The sequence below is a fragment of the Crocuta crocuta genome, unplaced genomic scaffold (assembly GCF_008692635.1).
Source record: "Crocuta crocuta isolate KB4526 unplaced genomic scaffold, BGI_CrCroc_1.0 scaffold26, whole genome shotgun sequence".
In the NCBI taxonomy this organism is placed as follows: Eukaryota; Metazoa; Chordata; class Mammalia; order Carnivora; family Hyaenidae; genus Crocuta; species Crocuta crocuta.
The window spans coordinates 5,292,025-5,310,460 of NW_027532249.1; the positions used below are offsets into that span (position 1 = coordinate 5,292,025).

Here is an 18,436-nt window from a genome sequence, read left to right on the forward strand (position 1 = left end):
TATCCAGTTGCCTATCCTACTTATTACCTGTCTAGTAAATTGGTAAATATTGGCTCCCTTTCCTTTCTGGTCCTCCCTTCTGATCTATATAAAATAGCCCAGATAAACCAGATCATTAGTTTTTCAGTGTGCCTCCCAGAACCCTTAGACTCCCTTAGATTGCAAAGGTAAGCCTACTGCCGGCCTTCCTAAAACCCTGCTTCAACCTGATATTCAACATCCCTTTACTTTAAATGTTGGTGTTCCATGGGCAATAAGAGAATTATACCAAAAAAGACTAATACCTAACAGTATTTGACAACTTGCAATTTAGATGATCTCTAAGGTAAGATTTCCATTCTAAGATGATACATCCTATTATTTTTCTTTCTTCTCTTAAATGAAATACTTCTTTATCAGGAACATGATGGAAGTTAAAATCTATTGGTGTGTATCTAGGTATATGGTTGGGAGGGGTCTGATTATAATATAAAAAATTAAGAAAAATAATGTTAAATAATATAAGCAGAAAGGATAGCAGAGCTCAATTTAAAGAGAGAAGAGAAGGTTCAAGGTAGAGGTGGTGAAGAAGTAAAAGTGTAGGAACATCTGCATGATGATGCCAGGTTCGTGACTAGGAAAGCAAAGAACACAAATTCACAGGAGCAGGCAACCACTACTCTCAAATCTGTGTGGGCTGGAACTGATTTGGGGTGATCATTGCTATCCAAATCAACTCCAGAAAGATCTACATCCCATTTGTCAGAAGGATTTCAGAATATCTAACAGAAGTTCTTCTCAACCTGCCCTACTCCTCAGCAGCTGCTTACTCATGTCTAAAAGTATCTGAATCAAGGGGTTCCTGGGTAGCTCAGTCAGTTGAGCGTCTGACTTCAGCTCAGGTCATGATCTCATGGCTCGTGAGTTCGAGCCCCGCATCAGGCTCCGTGCTGACAGCTAAGAGCCTGTAGCCTGCTTTGGATTCTGTGTCTCCCTCTCTGGCTCTGCCTCTCCACCACTCACACTCTGTCTCTCTCCCTCAAGAATAAAACAAACATTAAAAAAATTTTTTTTAAGTATCTGAGTCAGTGTATGATTTTTTTTTAAGTCTATAAGAAAGAGGCTCCAAATCTAAAACTCAAACAAAAGCTGTATGGAAATAGATTCATACAACCAGTCCTATAACCACATCTACTCCCATAAAAATACTTATTTAGACCACGTTTGGGCCCATGCAAACAATCCACGCATACAAATAACGAGGTGTTAAATATTTCTTATTTTGATAAAGATCACTTCAGGGCATTAAAAACAAGAAAAGTCAAAGGGGAGGAAGTTCAAAAAAAGGTAATATCAAATTCAGTGACTCCAAAATATGGAGAAACTACTCACTGGCATAACTATAATATAAAGCCAAGAGACTGGAAAACGCTTCTTCTCAGGAAAGTTTTTTTAATTTATTTTTATTTTTTATAAGAAGCTTGTTATAAGAAGCCATGGTCACTGGGATTAATCAAAGCTTCACTATACAGTTAGTTGGTTTTAAGCATCTGAGTGTGTGATTTTACACTTGATTAAACCTAGCCTGGACCTCTCTTTCTTACGGGATTCTCTTTCAGCAAGCTTATTGTTGGCCTTTGGCCAAATTGGACACGTACCTTTAACAACATCTAACCTAGCACCGGGTACCCCGTGAATTGAGAATAAACCTTTGCGGATCAATATCATATTGACTGGGCTTAAGAATTAGTAACCCTTCATAGGGGCAAAATTTGCCTAGAGGAAACTTCACAGGCCAACTTTATCTCTGTAATATTTAAGCCAATGATCAAAGGTGGGACTCCGGGACCCAAGAAGCACTGCTAAGAACAAGTTGTAGTTACCAGTGGGTTCCCAGCCTCAGCTCTTGCTAGGGAACACATCTCTCTGATCAGAGCCCCCAAGCCAGAGTACTGATTTCGGCAGGATAAACAATATGCCCACTTCCCCACTGGTTTAGGAAGAAATGAGGGCGTGGGCAACATTTTCAACAGCATACCTGACTGATATGAGAGTTCTTGGGTTAAGCAGTAAAAACCAAGTTGAATCAATATCCATTTTTTCTCACATGCTCCCTAAATTTCAAAAAGATGTTTATCTTAGAAATGCAGATATGACTGTAACCACAGGAGAGCCAAGTGTGGCACCATTACTAATAATCCTCAATAAAGACCTTCATTATACTGAACTTTATATACTGCTAACTTCAAAATTAAAAAATAAGACCCAGGGGAGACCAGAGGATTTAATTAGGTCAGGAAAAAAACTCCTTTTGGTAAAAAAAAAAACCCTATTACAGATAAACTGTTAAATCCCTGGATCCACCAAACACTGTGTCTTCTTTAGACACTGAGATAGTAACCCAAATAAGTCCCAATTTGCAAACTGGGTGGCAAGCCTGCACCTTCCTCATGTGTTTACAGTAGGGCTCCTGAAAATATCAACTATCCCCAAATCACAAAGCGTTTTTTTAAGGGTTACTGATCTCTAGTATCTCTGCTATTGCATTGTTCTCATTTTGTATAAGCTTAAGAAAAGCACTAGGCGTTCCTCCTAGCTCAGTGATTCTTAAACTTTTGGGAGTTGATGGATCTTTTTGAGAATCTGAACAGAGCTATCCATGATCTTTCCCCCAGAACAAATTGTGTGCGAATTCATAATTCCTTGAGTTTACAAAGTTCTTAAGAGCAACTCATTTACTCAAAAGGCAGTTCGATGACTACCTATATCAGAATCACTGGATAATTTATTTTTTGTTGTTGTTTTGTTTTAAATTGTCTTTAAATTTACTTCTGAGAGGGTGAGCGGCGGAGGGACAGAGAGAGAGGGAGACAAACAATCTGAAGCAGACTCCAGGCTCCGAACTATCGGCATAGAGCCTGATGTGGGGCTCAACCCCACAGACTGAGATCATGACCTGAGCTAAAGTCAGATGCTTAACTGACTGAGCCACCCAGGCACCCCACTGGATAATTTCTTAAAACACAGGTCTTGAGCCCTGTCCTAGACCTATGGAATCAATTGCTGAGGGCAAGCCTGGGGCTCTATTTAGGTTGCTTCCTGGTGATTCCGTAGCTGGTTGAAGGCAGGTCAGGTCCTCTGCTCTGACCATTTTCCTTTCCTCTCATGATACCAACTGGTTCTGAAACAGATGCTCCCCTGGCATTCGCTTCTCTCTCTCCTGAGGAGCCAAGCCTCTGTCATCTCCACCTGACCAAAGGGCATCTGTACCAGCATCCTCACCCACTCTGCACACTTCGCTCACAACTACCCCCACTCCCATGCACACTGGAGGTACATCTCTTACGTATATCTACCATCCACCTCCCGGCCAGCTACCCAGAAGACTCTTGCTCACTTGTCCACTAAGACCCATTGCCACAGAATGAACTAGGTCTCCTCTCTGCTCCTATGTTGTCAGCTCATAATTCTCCCATGAGGGAGATCATTCCCTCTTCTCTGGATGGGGTTCAGTAGTCTCACAAACTACATGATGAGCGCCTCAAGCTTAATGCAGAAGCCATGCCTGAACATCCAGGATCCCTGCTCCTTAGCTACTCGTAGTGACTTATACAGCTACACCTGACTCACATCCAAGGGCAATGCCGAAAAGACACTGGAGATCCTCCAAAGTGTTATGCAATAAGGATAATGAGGTGGAGGATGAGGGGTTGTCTGATGTATCAAAGGCATGCCAGTCACCATCCGGTAAGTCTGGACCCATACAAGGGCACTGTTCAGTGCAGTGACAGATGCCAAAAAACAGGGTCCAGATCCTCCGTGTTAGTATACTTAGCAACATGGGACACATATGTAACCAACTCCAGTTCAGCCTTGTGATGAGGTCACCAAAGATGACTAAGAGTCTATTTCAGATTAGGAAGAACAAGGGTGAGTTCACAGGGGAGAAGGCATTTCAGGTGTGGCTGTGAAGACTGGTCAAGTTTTGAGGGGGCAGAGAGAGAGATCTGAGAGAGCATAAACACAGTGGGGAAGAAGGGAGAAACATACACATTTAGAAGGCATGGAATCAAAGCTCATTTCAGCATGAATAATATAAAGAAGGGCTGAATTGGGCTGCAAAGGCAAACCAGAGGAGGGAAGTACCAGGAATGAGATGATCACGTTGCCACCTTCATGATCCCACATGGTCACCCACAGCAGCCTGGTGACAAAGGAAAGCAAAAAAAGCATCCCATCTCACAGACAAGGGGCAAGGTCAGAACAGTGATCTTACTTGCTTACGATGAAGAAGCAGATAATGGCAGAGCCGGCGCCTGACCCTTGGTCTCCCAACCCTTAAGATGCAGGCTTTCCTTCCAGTAAAAGTGTTAATACGCAATTACAGTAAAATGAACATTCCATGGATGCTCCTTCCACATTTACTGCATAAGTAAACTGCATCTTTCCTAAAACAGACAACGTTGGATGTCATCCTTGAAGTTTAGCCCCACACAGCACTGGCAACTTAACACCAAGGAAGATCCTTTACATACTTATTAAATAAAGATTTGACGGCAACAATATCAAGTTAATTAAGGGAAGGCAAAGAGAAGTGCGATTTATTTCCTCAAGTAGATACCAGAGAAAATTCACTGCTACCATCAACTACCAATAATTCTGCCGAACAAATCGATCCTTTACAAGCTGAAAAATGTTAATCAGGAGCGCTTAGAGAAGCAATACACTGAGGCAGGCATGTCGACAGCAAAATGCAGGGCCACATAAAATTAACTGCTTGTTTGCTTTTCCATTTGCATCAGAAACCTGACCTTACAAGTAAAGCAGTCACAGTGAACCTTCACGAAATATCAGACCCTGAAACAGGGTGCTGAGAGATCAAATCTCCCCTCAAAATTGAAACGAAATGCTAAACACACTCCAGCTCAGAAGTACTGTACCAGAAAGGAAATTAATATTGAAACTGGAACAGCATCTACTGTTCCACCCAGTAGGAAGAAAACAATGGTGTTTGATCAAAAAGTACAAGGAAATGCCGGGGTCTGATAGCACAGAGGAAATGAAGATGGACCTTACAAAGAATCCAACATGGAACAAAGCTGTCCACATGCAACTCCAGAGGGAGGGCAAGGTTTGTGTTGAAAAGGCTGTGATCAGAGCAAAATTCAATGTCCTTGAAACTCCTGCCTTGCTTCTTAGTCTTGCCTCCCACATAGAGAGCAGGAGACAATTGGAAAGGGACTACGAAATGAAAAAGTATATATATGTAGAAGGGCACAAACATAATCAAGTGTATCGAATCATTTTTTTGAAGGCAGGATTTTCTATATAAAAGGTCTGGTCACACACGGGGCCAACAGTATTTAAGAAAACAAAGAAATGAGGGCGGATTGTTCTCATCTCATTTTATTTCAACTCAGTTTAAAAGCCAAGTGACACACAAGGCACAAAATTCTTGCACTGTCCTCAAACCCTACTTCTGCTTTGGACCCAAATGCAATCAGCTACTAAGCCTTCCAATTACTCCTCATATGGACCAGGCACGTTCCTCCCCTTGCTGTGGCGGGCAGGCGATCCTAGCCCCTGCCCTGGAAGAGTGTACTGTCATTTCCTTATTCCTCTCATTTCTGGTCCTCCTTCTCCCTATGAAAAGAAACATCTGGACTGAACAGACTATAACATCCAGCTCCTCTAAGGACCTACGAGATGAAAACCACACTCATTTGCTTCTTTTTGCTAAGTTCTCTGATGTTCTGCCACAACTTTCCATTCTTACCACTAATAGATCCACGTTGGCTCCTTCCGGCTGGTCCTTTTATGGTCCGGCCAATCTTGGCTGTGTTTTCACTGATCATTTGTTTTTTGTTTGCTTGCTTGCACATTCATTCATTCATTCATTCATGCATTCATTCACTCACTCATTACTTATTTTTGAGAGAGAGAGAGAGACAGAGAGAGAGAACACAAGCAAGGGAGGGGCAGAGTGAGGAGGAGACAGAATCCAAAGCAAGCTCCAGGCTCTGAGCTGTCAGCACAGAGCCCGACGCAGTGCTCAAATTCATGAACCTTGAGATCTTGATCTGAGTGGAAGTCAGATGCTCAGTGGACTGAGCCACCCAGATGCCCCTGATCATTCTACCCCTTCCCGTAAGGGGGACATGTCCCTCTACCTCACTAGTTGTTTGATGTGTCTGATGATTATGTTCAGATTCTTGGCTCCAAATATCACAAAGCCTGGTTAATCTAAATAGAAGAGCAACTCATCAGAAGGGTAAATAATAAATGGTAGATTGGAGAAACATGTTTTTGCAAGGCCCTAGGGAGGAGAGACAGAGACAGGGCAGTCTGCTCAGGATACTGGACTCTCCCATTACTCTGTGCTCTGCAAAAGCCACACAGTGAATCACCACTCCCTGATCCCACTGGTCATTCCCTTAAAGTTCACATTTCCTGCATTTAAGCTGCTCACTGGCTGCATGGGGTCACTGAACCACATTCCAGCTACTAGGGAGAAGAGAGACGGGCTCCCCATTTCCCTCTGGCCCCTTCATAGGGAGGTGGATCCTGCATCCCACTTGTCCAGGGATCCCCTCAACCGTTGCTACCTACCCCTGCTGCTAATCTCTCAAGAGAACAGATCAGGAAGAGAACAAAGCAGCAGTGTTATACAGATGCTATCACAAGTAGTGCAATTGCCAGTCCAATTAAAGGACTTGTTACCTCATTTCCAAGGGGCACAACTACCTAGCAATTATTCGAGTTGATGTGGAAGGGAGCCTGACGTCTCAATAGTGAGAGAAAATGAAGACAGTGAAGGGAGGCAACATCTTGGGAGCCAGAAGTCTAGTCTATAGTAAATGATGCTCGTGTCTATTTGTTTACTATTTACAGATATCTTCATTCAAATATTTGCTTGGACGACATGTCCATATTTGTTTTAGATTCAAGCACCTCAAAGATGGCAATTCGTATTCTATGAAATTCTTCATAAAATAAGAGCACGCAGACTGGAGGGTGATGGTACGGGGCCTCTTTACACTGCTGCATGCAAGATCCAGCAGAGAGCTACACACTTTAGGATCCTTAAGAATCCCATCGCTTCTCAGCCTTTTGGCTAAGATCAAGTGTAGGATCCTTAATAATCCTTTGTTGATGACAGAAACTATGACGTACATGATGAAAAGGGTAGAGAAGAAATAGAAAACTAAAACACAACTCTACAACACCGGTTAATGTTTAAAATGCCAACTAATCAATATTCAACAAGAAGTTCTAAAGCATTTTCAAATACGTGAAATACAAGCTTGTCATTCTGAAAAATAAAAACGTATAAAAAGGAATACTGCACCATTAAAGATGTATTGGGAAGAATTACAGCACACACGTGAACACTTATGTTAGTGATGCCAAAACGAAATAGGAGGAGATGGGCCAAAGAGGAGAAGGGGGGGGGAAAGGTGAGTGACGCCAAAAACCCAACACTGTAATAGGTCCCGAAATGAAACCGTATGCATACGGCCAAAAATAAAATAGTTATAAATTAAGCCAAACAGAAAATGGTATGATTCCACCAAAAACATTAGCAAAGAGGGCCAAAACCAAATGATAGGAACCAGAATAAAAATGGCATTTTAAAGAGAAGCAAATTTAACCATTTGAAACTTCTCGAAGGTAGTATGGCAAAGCTACTCTGCAGTCATATATGAAGTAACTCATTTTGTGGATTCAAACCCTGCTTATATTACATACACAGAGTGAGAAGAACATCTAACACTTAACTGATCGCCTTCTATGTAGCAGTTACTTATCATCCCATACTTAGTGTTCATACTCCACAATCTTACCAGGAATCACTGTGCTCATGTAATTGATGAGCAAACTACAGCTTGCAGAGCTAAGTTTCTTGAGATTATATAAGCAACTTAACAGTAACTAGCATCAAGTCAAGATGCGCCTGCCTTCAAAACTTACCACCTCAATTTTTTTTTGCCTTTACAAATACTGGATAGGACATGGAGATCACTGGTTACCTCTAAATAGATGTTTTACAAGATTACTAATTTTTCCAAACAGCTTCAATCAAATTTATATGGCTAGGAAAATATCTGTATCCCCTTCCAAACTGGCTTAAGTACTCTACTAAACCAAAGATTTGTAAATTGTTCTTCTATGTCTTGTTCATCATAACATTTCCAGAATCCACTCTTCCCCAATTATTAGTCCCAAAAATGTCTTTTTCCTTTATATTTGTTTGTTTATTTTTGGATAGAGAAAGAACACAAGCAAGGGAGAGAGTGTAGGAGAGAGAGGGAGGGAGGGAAGGAGAGAATCCCAAGCAGGCTCCACGGCCCAACACAAGGGCTCGATCCCAGTCCCTGGGATCACGACCTGAGCCAAAATGAAGAGTCAGGCACACAACCGACTGAGCCACCCAGGCGCCCCATGACTTTGTCTTTAAAGAGCAGTTAGAATTCAAGACTATTTACCAAAAAAACAATAATAATAAGCAAAATAGATTTTAAGCCAAGAGCATCCATCCATCAAAGTAACTAAGAAAACACAGTCTTTGCCAAGTGGCCACAACTAAGAACCCAAAAGAAATCTGAGCTGAGTAGGTAGTTTTCTTGAGTACTATTTTCCATGGCTCACAAGTTCACATCCAACATTAATAAATCCTAAAATCAACCGTCACTTTCATGTTTCCCACTTGCAGAAATCACAGAATTATTTTTTTTAAAAGAGGTATTCATGGCCTATCATATGTGTTTTCCTAGAATGTCTCGTAGTCTAAGCACAAGTGGCATTCAAAATCACAGCACAAATATTATAAGATCCAGAAAATACAAAAACGCATTCAGCAGAATTCAACTGCATTTATTAACTTAGGCAGGAAACTTGGCTAATCCTTACAAGATGAGATTTTCAATAAGAGTTGAAACCAAAAACACGGAATTCATTTGATTATAAATATATATGTGTGTGTATGAGTTGGAGGGAGAACTGGAGGGAGGAAAATTTAAAAAAAAAAAAAAAAAGGTGCAATTAGGCTTGGTAAATACCAGATGGAAAAGTCATTCATTCCACAAAATATGCACAGGCCTCTAGCATGTGCTGGGCTGTGTACACTGCAATATGATGGTAAATACAATGGACTCAGTATCTGCCTTCAAGGAGCTCAACAGTTAATATCAAGAATCTACCGCGCCGCCTAGTGAACAAGACTGGTCTTTAATTTCAAGGTCTCTGAGAGACTCACGATGCTGTGAAGAAACAAAATAAAACAGAGGGGATGCTCTGGGCAAAGGATAATCCACACCAAATGAGTTCAAAGAAGGGACAGAACACCACCTCCCTCCAGAGTCTTCCCCTCTGGAGGCAGCCCTAGTGGCTGTGATGGTTTATTTTGTGTCAACGTGTCTGGATCATGAGGCACCCAGATATCTGGCTAAACATTGTATCTGGGTACATCTGTGATGGTGTTTCCAGTGGAAACTAGCATGTGAATCAGAAGACTAAGTAAAGCAGACGGCTTTCCCCAGGACGGATGGGCATCATCCAATCCACTGAGGGCCTGAAAAGAACAAAAAGGTGGAGGAATGGAAAACCTGTTCTCTCGGGACGACTGCAAGAGCTGAAATATCAGCCTTCTCCCGCCCTTGGACTGAGACTTACACCATTAGTCCTCTGGTACTCAGGACTACACCACCAATTCTCCTGGGTCTCCAGCGTGCTGATGACAGCTCCTGGGATGTGGCAGCCTCCATAATCACGTGAGCCAACTCCGTATAACAATTGCCTTATACAGTCAGAGTTCTCCAGAGAAGCAGAACGAGTAAGATACGTACATATAGGATCAGTAGGTTAGGTAGGGACAGACCGATATTGGCCTTGACCACTGGGCATCCTGCCTTCCTCACGTCACAGCACATACAGAAAACAAGTATGTGTACATCTCACTGGGGTAGGAGGACAATCTCTGTCCTTCTAGGAGGAAAGTGACACCCTGACACCTCTGCTCCACCATTAGAACCAAGAAGAAACTATCTTGCTTCCTATCCCAAGGGGACTTACTTCCATCTCGATCACTTCTGGCCTTGCATGCTCAACTCTGGACGCTGAAAGGCTCAGGCATGGAGATGGAGTTCAGTTTTACTGAGAGCAGAGTGTGAGGGAGGTAATTCTAGGTGGACGTGCACTTGTCCAAAAATGATGAAGGCAGACTGAAATAAACTAGTCATTCAATGGCACACATTTTATCCAGATTTGTGGAGAAGAGAACTGTTCCAGAAGTGACCAAGAGGTAGGTAGCATAACATGAGGGTGCGGCACAGTTGAGGTAAGAATGTCAGGTGTGGGGGTACTGGAAGGGCCTACACGTCAAACGGAAAAGTTGTATGTGCTCTAACGGCCAGTAACAAGCCATTTTGGACGCCTGAGTGACAAATTGTACTCCATCAGGAGCTGTACAGTATGAACCAGGACAAAAGAGGGACTAGCCATTGCCAATGAGCACACGGGCAGCTTCAAAATGAGGAGAAACAGTTAAATCCACCAAGTATTTGAAATTAGACTTAGCATATAAAAGATGGTGTGTTAGAAAAAAATAGCCTGTAAGAAGTGCATTTCACTAAGAGGCTTAGAAATCATTTGAATGTTTTTGTTTTTTTTAAAGGCAAAACAACAGGGATGCCTGGGTGGCTCGGTCAGTTAAGGGCCCAACTCTAGATTTCAGCTCAGCTCGGGTCATGATCTCATGGGTCCTGAGTTCAAGCCCTGCGTCGGTGCAGAGCCTGCATGGGATTCTCTCTCAGTCTCTCTCTGCCCCTCCCCTGCTCATGCTCTCTCTCTCTCTCTCTCTGTCAAAATAAATAAACAAACATTAAATAAACAAACAAATAAATTAGAATTTAAAAGCAAACGAGTTATAAATTTAAATTTGGTTTATCAGAACTAAACTCATCCCCGTGGTATTTCCTTTTACCAGTTATTAAAATGGTAACAGAGGAAAATATCCTTTGGTCACAAAACTATCCTGTAATTCCAATTTTCTTAGCAGAACCTAGAAAGAGATTATGTACGGGGGGATTTATGTGGAAACCCTTAACAAGTCGAATACCAGGTCTTAAAAGCTAAAGTGAATACGAACCTTGCTTAAGAAGTCAAAAAAGCAGCCGTTAACCGACATTAATTGACATTATAACACTAGAGATACCAGACTTCTTAAGCCATCTGCAAACACAGGCTCTTATCCAACTTGCTCTAAATGAAATTTTTCAATGCCTGACAAAGCCCAGACAGATCTGGTCTCACCAGGCAAACAACCTCACTTAAAAACAGGATCGTTTAACCTTAGAGATTTCTGCAAAGGTTTTCGTGGTTGTGGTTGTTGTTGTTAATATCCCTAACATGGTGACTGAGAATATCTATCTTTTGTGCTTTATAAGCCACAAAGCACGTGCTTCAGGTAAATCATCGTTCAAGTCAGTGAGTCTCCCAGCAAGCCCCGTCTTCCTGCCTGTGACCCTGTAAGCACAAACCATATGCCAGCCCATTATGACGGCTCGGGCTAGTAGGAGCAAATGGGGTCAGACTGTAATTACACTTAAATAGGGCTCCAAGTCCTACCGCAGGCAAGGCATGCATGTTCACATGGTCCCAAGGAATCTTCTTCAAACACACCCATAATCTCCATGAAAATAAAAATATTATTGGCTAACGTCTCTGGATATTCCAAAGTATACAAGGAGACCAGGCAGGTTGTGGATGGTAGGGAGAAATGCAATTAATGAGCAATTACTATTTAAAGACCAAATCCCTGTCAAAACAGCTTGACAAAAAAAATGGTAGTTTTTAACACACACAGCTTGCAGTAGTGCTGCCAACAAAAACAGCGGGTGGTGCTCTGCCAGCGAACATGGTGCTCTGATGGGGGGCAGGGGAGAGAAGAACCGTTCTGCTCCCTCCCGTGGACCCCCTTCAAACAGCGGGACACGTAGCCACGTCCGGGTCCTGTTCCTCAAGAGCTCCCTGATTCTTAACAAGGCCATCTGGGCAGGTAACCCAAAAGGGAAACTTAGACCACTTAGGCTGTAGTCAGGAAATATCAACAGAGGGATTCTAAAATTATCCTAGAGTGAAACACGGGCAAATTGCTTTAAACTTTTTACTGAACAGAAACTTCCAAGATGTCTCATCGATGTTGAAGGTTAATTCCGATAGGGGAGGGAAGAAAGGGGCTTTCTTAATGGCACCCTCTCCAATCATGGGAAGAGAAGGCGAGGGGTCTCTAGGTCAAGAACCCTGTCTCCTGTGTGGAAGCTGGCTCATTTTAATCATGACAACCAGGATTTAGGGTGGCATAAAATATTAAGCTATCACCATCACTAATGATGCTGGGAAGCCATACTTGGCTTTTGCCTCCTTGTATCAATTAGGATTTGATTAATCAAAAAGGATAGGAAATCCAAATGGCAGTGGGAGCCCAGAAGATTTCTTTCCCAAACAGATGAAGTCTGTGTAAGTGGCCTGGGGCTGCTATGGAAACTGTGTTCCATGATGTCCCCAGAGACACTGAATCCTCCCAGACTGTGGTTTCACAGTCTGAAGGGATAGTCCTGATCCTCAGTATGGAGATGGGGCTCCATCCAGCACATTCACAGTCCATGAAGGAGGATGGAGGAGGGGAGATAAGAGCACTTGCCTCCCCTAAAGACAACTAAGGGGAATTTGTGCACAGCATTTCCATGCATAGCCACTGTGTGGAGTGGGGCTGTTCAATTCACAACTATTAGCCACAGATGACTATTTCAATTCAGGGTCCATGCCTGTAAGAGACCCTGGAGTCACAGAGATCTTCATGATCTTCTCTCTGTCCCTTGAATACACATATACAGCCGCTGACATCTTTCTCCCTCCCTCCCCACTCCCTTGCTAGAGCAAGCTCTCCATGGAAATAGTCACCAGACATTCACCACCAGAAATGTGGGGAGGGAGCCTCGCCCTATGGTCAAGGCTATACTGGCGTGAAAAGGCAGAGGTATCCCAAGTTGGAACTCAACACACTGTTTCACAGAAAGACCACCGTAGGCAGTGGTGAGGTTCTACTGATTTAAAACACTGTTCCATGGGTCTATTTTAGGGTCAAAAGAATGCAGTGAGCTGATAAAAATTTGTCTGAAAATATCTGAATTTTGCCCTCACTTTTGAAGGCTGTCATCACTGAATACAGAATTCCAGATTGGCAGAATTATTTCAAGGTTTCTAAAATATCATGTCACCACTGTCATCTGGATGCCATTGTTTCTGTGGAGAAATCAACTCAAATTCTTATTGTTGCTTCTTTGAAGATCTTGTATCTTTCTTCCTCTGGCTGTGTCTAGCATTTTCTCTTTGTCTTTGATTTTCAGCAACTTGATCTTGATGGCCCTAGAGATAGTGTCTCTTGTGTTTATCTTGTTGAGGTCTGTAATTTCCCCCAAATCTTTACCAGATCTCTATTACCAATTTGGGAAATTCCCAAGCACCATCTCTTCAGACACTGCTTCTGTTCCATTCTTCTATCTGCTTTTCCTGTGCTTCTACTTCCATTTAAGGCATGTATCCACCATGTCCATATGTCTCTTAGGTTCTTTTCTGTATCTTCTGTCTCTCTATTCATCAGTTCCCTTCATGTATTTAATCAACTGAGTTTTTAATTTTAGCTATTACACTTTTCAACTTTAGAATTTTATATAACTGATGTCAAAATTCTCAAGCTTGTCTTTTAACTCTTCTAACATACTAAATCATAGTTATTTTAAAGCACATATATCTCAACTCCTATTTTGATTTGAGATATCGTGTAGATATGTTTCTTTTGTCTTTACTTTCTCTTGGCTTTTGGTAATAGGTTTACCATCTCTTCATATGCCTGGTTATTTCTGATGGGCTTCTGACAGGCAGATATGCTTGAGGTACTAGCCATTCCAGACAACCATAACCTAATCTAAGATGATTTGAGCTGGGGGCACCTGAGTGGCTCAGTCGGTTAAGTGTCTGACTTTGGCTCAAGTCATGATCCTGTGATTCATGAGTTTGAGCCCAGTATCAGACTCTGTGTTGACAGTGTGGAGCCTAGAGCCTGCTTCAGATTCTGTGTCTCCCTCCCTGTCTCTCCGACGCTCCCCAGCTCACACTCTGTCTCTCTCAAAAATAAATAAACATTAAAAAAATTAAAACAAGAAGATTTTGAGCTGGTCTATTTCCTACTCACCCTAACACCTAGGATGTGGCCTCTAGGATCTCAAAGCCTGATGTATTTATTTTCTCCTTGGCAGGCTCTAAGTTTCAGTCTATTTGCCCGATCGCCAAGCCTGCAAGTCTCTTATAAGCTATACTCTTTAATATCTTGTCAATTACAAAGCACAGGCTGAGAGGCTGTGACACTCTGCTGTGAGGAGAAAAGTGTCCCTAATTGCTGGGCTCACAGATCTGGGCCTCCTGGATCATAAACTACTCTTTCGCAGACCTTTGCTAATGACAAAATGATAGCTGTATTAATAATCCAGTTATCTAATTGTTCTCAGCAAAAGGGTTGGCCTAAAACAACTTAGTTCTATTGCCACCAACTTACAGGCTGGTAAACTTTTATTCCCATCCTTACAACAACTATAGGAAGTACTACTTATTATTGACAGTTTCTATCAAAGAAGATGAATGTTTAAACAATTTTGATAATTTACCCAGGTGCATCAGCTACCAAAAGACTAAGTCAGGATCTGAGCCCAATTCAGTAGAAATTTAGAGCTTAGTCTCTTAACCACTACTTACTGTACTTTCTCTGATTTGATCCTTAATATGACCTAAGCAATAAAGAAATTAAGAAAATAGTATGCTGGGGTTCTGAGCTAGTATTCCAACTTCAAAATCCCACCCTCCTGATGGCATTTCTATTGGAGTTCAGAAGCTACATACATTGGGTTTTGTTTTTTTCCTATGACAAAATAAATTCAAACTTCAAACGAATGACATTTTGAGATACCATCACATTTCAGTTGAAACTAAGGTACTGTATATGATCATAGCTATCCTCATAGTTTCTCTGGGGGGGCGGGGTGGCCAACCAATATTATTCTCATTTATTAAACAAATAAACTGAAGACCACGAAGATAAAGACCCTGGCTACTGGTTCATTTATCCATTCAAAAAATATTGATCTCTTCCCTGCTACATACCAAGCAGTGTTTTAGGCCCTTGGGATATATTTTAATTGGTGAACAGAAACCTAAACATCACAAATAAGCCAACTCTATAGATCTAAGTTCTATAGGAGGAAGTAGAGCTGTGGGAAAGGACAGGACAAGAAATAGGGAGCAGACCACAGGATTTCGTGGGTTTTTTAATAGTTTATTGTCATGCTGGTTTCCATATAACACCCAGTGCTCATCCCCACAAGTGCCCTCCTCCATGCCCATCACCCACCTTCCCCTCCCCCACACCCCCATCAGCCCTCGGTTTGTTCTTGGCATTCAAGAGTCTCTCATGGTTTACATAAGACTTTCCAAACTGCAGTTGGTAATTACTCCACCTCACTCCCGCTCTATTCATCATAAGGACATGCTTTCCAGGCTAATTGAGGCTTTTTTTCACCTGCAAATTCAGTTTCCTGCCACCTTTAAATGCTTCAAACAAAAACCTCAGCACTCAGGATTACAATTTACGGGAAAACAAACAGACTAATTATTCCTTTGCAACAGAATCCTGTATCCTTCACACTATGGCCTTTAGGAGCCCAAAATCTGCAGAGAAATGTGGTCTGATTTTTTCAAACCTGCTTAACTTATTATTTTTTTTTTACAAAACCTTTTAAAGAAGCTCTACTGAGTAATTCTTGAAAATACATAGTCTAGCTTAAGCTTTAAAAAGGATTTCCCCAGTCAATCTAAATAACATAAATCCAAGTGTGATGTTTTCTCCCTAATTGCAGAAAAATCTAAGTCAGAAGCCTGATTTCATGGTAATCATTGCCATTTGTCTAATGAATTTTACAGTTATTTCAGAATAAGAGCTATTGAATAATGTATTCCTGCTTTTATATAAACAAAAGTATATTAATTTTGATAGCTTCTATGGATTTTCTTAATTTACAGCTTAAAACAAGAAACCTAGGTTTCTATCCATGCCAGTTTACAAACCAAAACGTATGTAATAACTTACACTACATACAAATTCCCCTTTTTTGTTTGATGTCCAAAATATTTAAGGGAAGATTCACTGATATTAGCCAGATGCACATTTAATCTTATAGTGGTAAAGCCCTGTCCACCTCCTAAATAAGGCAATGGTTCTGTTTGTCTAGTTCATTTAAATACTGGATTTTAGCCAGACTTTCCCTTTTTATTTTATGAATATAACATTATTCAAAATTCATCATGTAATTGTCTCTATTTCTACCTCTCTGGTACTCACAGCTCTCACTCAGTACATGTTTAGGAACAAACTGACAACTCCCCGACATTAGTTAGGACAGAACAATTTCTTAGACTATTATCAAAGATTCCATTTAAAAATGCAATGGAGGGGCACCTGGGTGGCTCAGTGAGTTGAGCTTCTGACTCAGGATTTCTGCTCAGGTCAGGATCCCAGGGTTGTGGGCCTGAGGCCCAAGTCAGGCTCCACACTGACAATGGAGCCTGCTTCAGATTCTCTCACTCTCAGTCTCTCTCTCCCTTGCCCCTCTCCCCCCACTCACACACTCTCTTTAAAAGTAAAAAAAAAAAAAAAGATAAATAAAAATGCAATGGAGCCAAGTATAAGACTATTAACAGTTGTTTACACAGCGTGATGCATTGCACCAAACCATTTTTTACATGCATTATTCTATGACATCTTCACAATAGTGTACTCTGTTTGATAAGACAGGTATTACAATTCCCATCACTGTAGGTGATAAAGTAAGGAAAACTTAAGTGACATTTAGTGGTCACAAAGGAGGTAATATTGAATTGGATATTTAAACCCGTTTCCTTTCTACTCTGAACAACTAAGAACTAAGCACTGGACTCTAATCATTCCAACCTAGATTTTAATGATTACAGTTAAGTGACACGTTGCTTAATGTTTTCGCCCCCTCTTTTCTCATCAGTCAAATGGGAATATGATCACTGGTTTCACTGCATTGTCATCAGAATGATATCAGAAAAACCACATACAGCATTGTGACTGATACCCAGGAAATAAGAAAATACTCTACTATGCAAATTTATGCAACTTAATTTCTAAATTTTTTTAAACATTTATTCCATTTTTGAGAGACAGACAGAGCGCTAGTGGGGAAGGGGCAGAGAGAGAGGGAGACACAGAATCTGAAGCAGACTCCAGGATCTGAGCTGTCAGCACAGACCCTGATGCGGGGCTCGAACCCACAGACCATGAGATCATGACCTGAGCTGGAGCCGGACACCCAACCGACTGAGCCACCCAGGCACCGTACATGCAAATTAATTAATTTTCAGGTTAAATTTCTACTTTCAGCAGAAATTATTAACAATCTTTACAATTTTAAGCTTACCATAATGTACCTCTGGCTATTTTTCACACTTCCATCTTGTAGAATTCAATTATGCCTCAGAGTCTTGCTCAGTGTCTGAACCCTGATCTGCTACACAGAATCCCAGGGTCTCCTTCAAACCAAAGCAGCTCTTTATTTTGTAAGTTATTTTTTAATTCAAGTATAATTAACAGGCAGTGTTACATTAGTTTTAGGTGTACGATATAATGATTCAACAGTTCTATACATTACTCAGCGCTCATCATGATACGTGTACTCTTAATCCCCATCGCACCCCTTCTTTCTGGTAGCCATCTGTTTGTTCTCCATATTTGAGTCTGTTTTCCAAAGCTTTCTTTAAAAAGATCAAACTTGGTTTGTCAACTACACAGCTTTTTATCCATCTAATCTCCTAAAATAATATCTTAAACAGAAATGATGAGCAGACAGTTGAGTGAATGGATGTGAAAGAGGACTTCAAGTACCTCCATTTGGACCTCAGTCTGTACTTTTAACTGATTAAGTTCTTGCTTCCAGATTATCTGTTAACTCAGCAAAAGGCCCTGCAGGCAAACATCCCGATAGGGAGTTATACTAACCCCTTCTGCAATGGGGCTGCCCTGAGCCAGCGGACCCCAGGTAATTGTTCTCAAGACAATGACCCATTTGACTGACCTTCACTGCCTACCTGCCTGTGCCCACCCAGCTCTGTGCACACTTCACTTATATAAACCTGGAAGTACTTTCAGCACTTTGGAGACAATCTTTGAGACGCTAGTCTGCTGTCTTCCTAGTGTTGGCCTCGCTGAAATAAATTCCTTTCTTGTTCTACAACCACTCATTTCTCTGCCTTTGGATTTTGTCAGAGGCAAGTTGCTGAACTTGGTCTGTTTGGAAGCCTAGAGTTTGGGGGGGGGGGGGGCTGAGGA

At 41.6% G+C, this 18,436-nt stretch overlaps 1 long non-coding RNA gene across 2 annotated transcripts in view; it reads left to right on the top strand.

The window, feature by feature from the left end:
* Positions 1 to 18,436, top strand: part of LOC144243053 (uncharacterized) — a 62,140-nt gene that overhangs the window by 41,663 nt on the left and 2,041 nt on the right. The gene's annotated exons all lie outside the window — the stretch shown is intronic.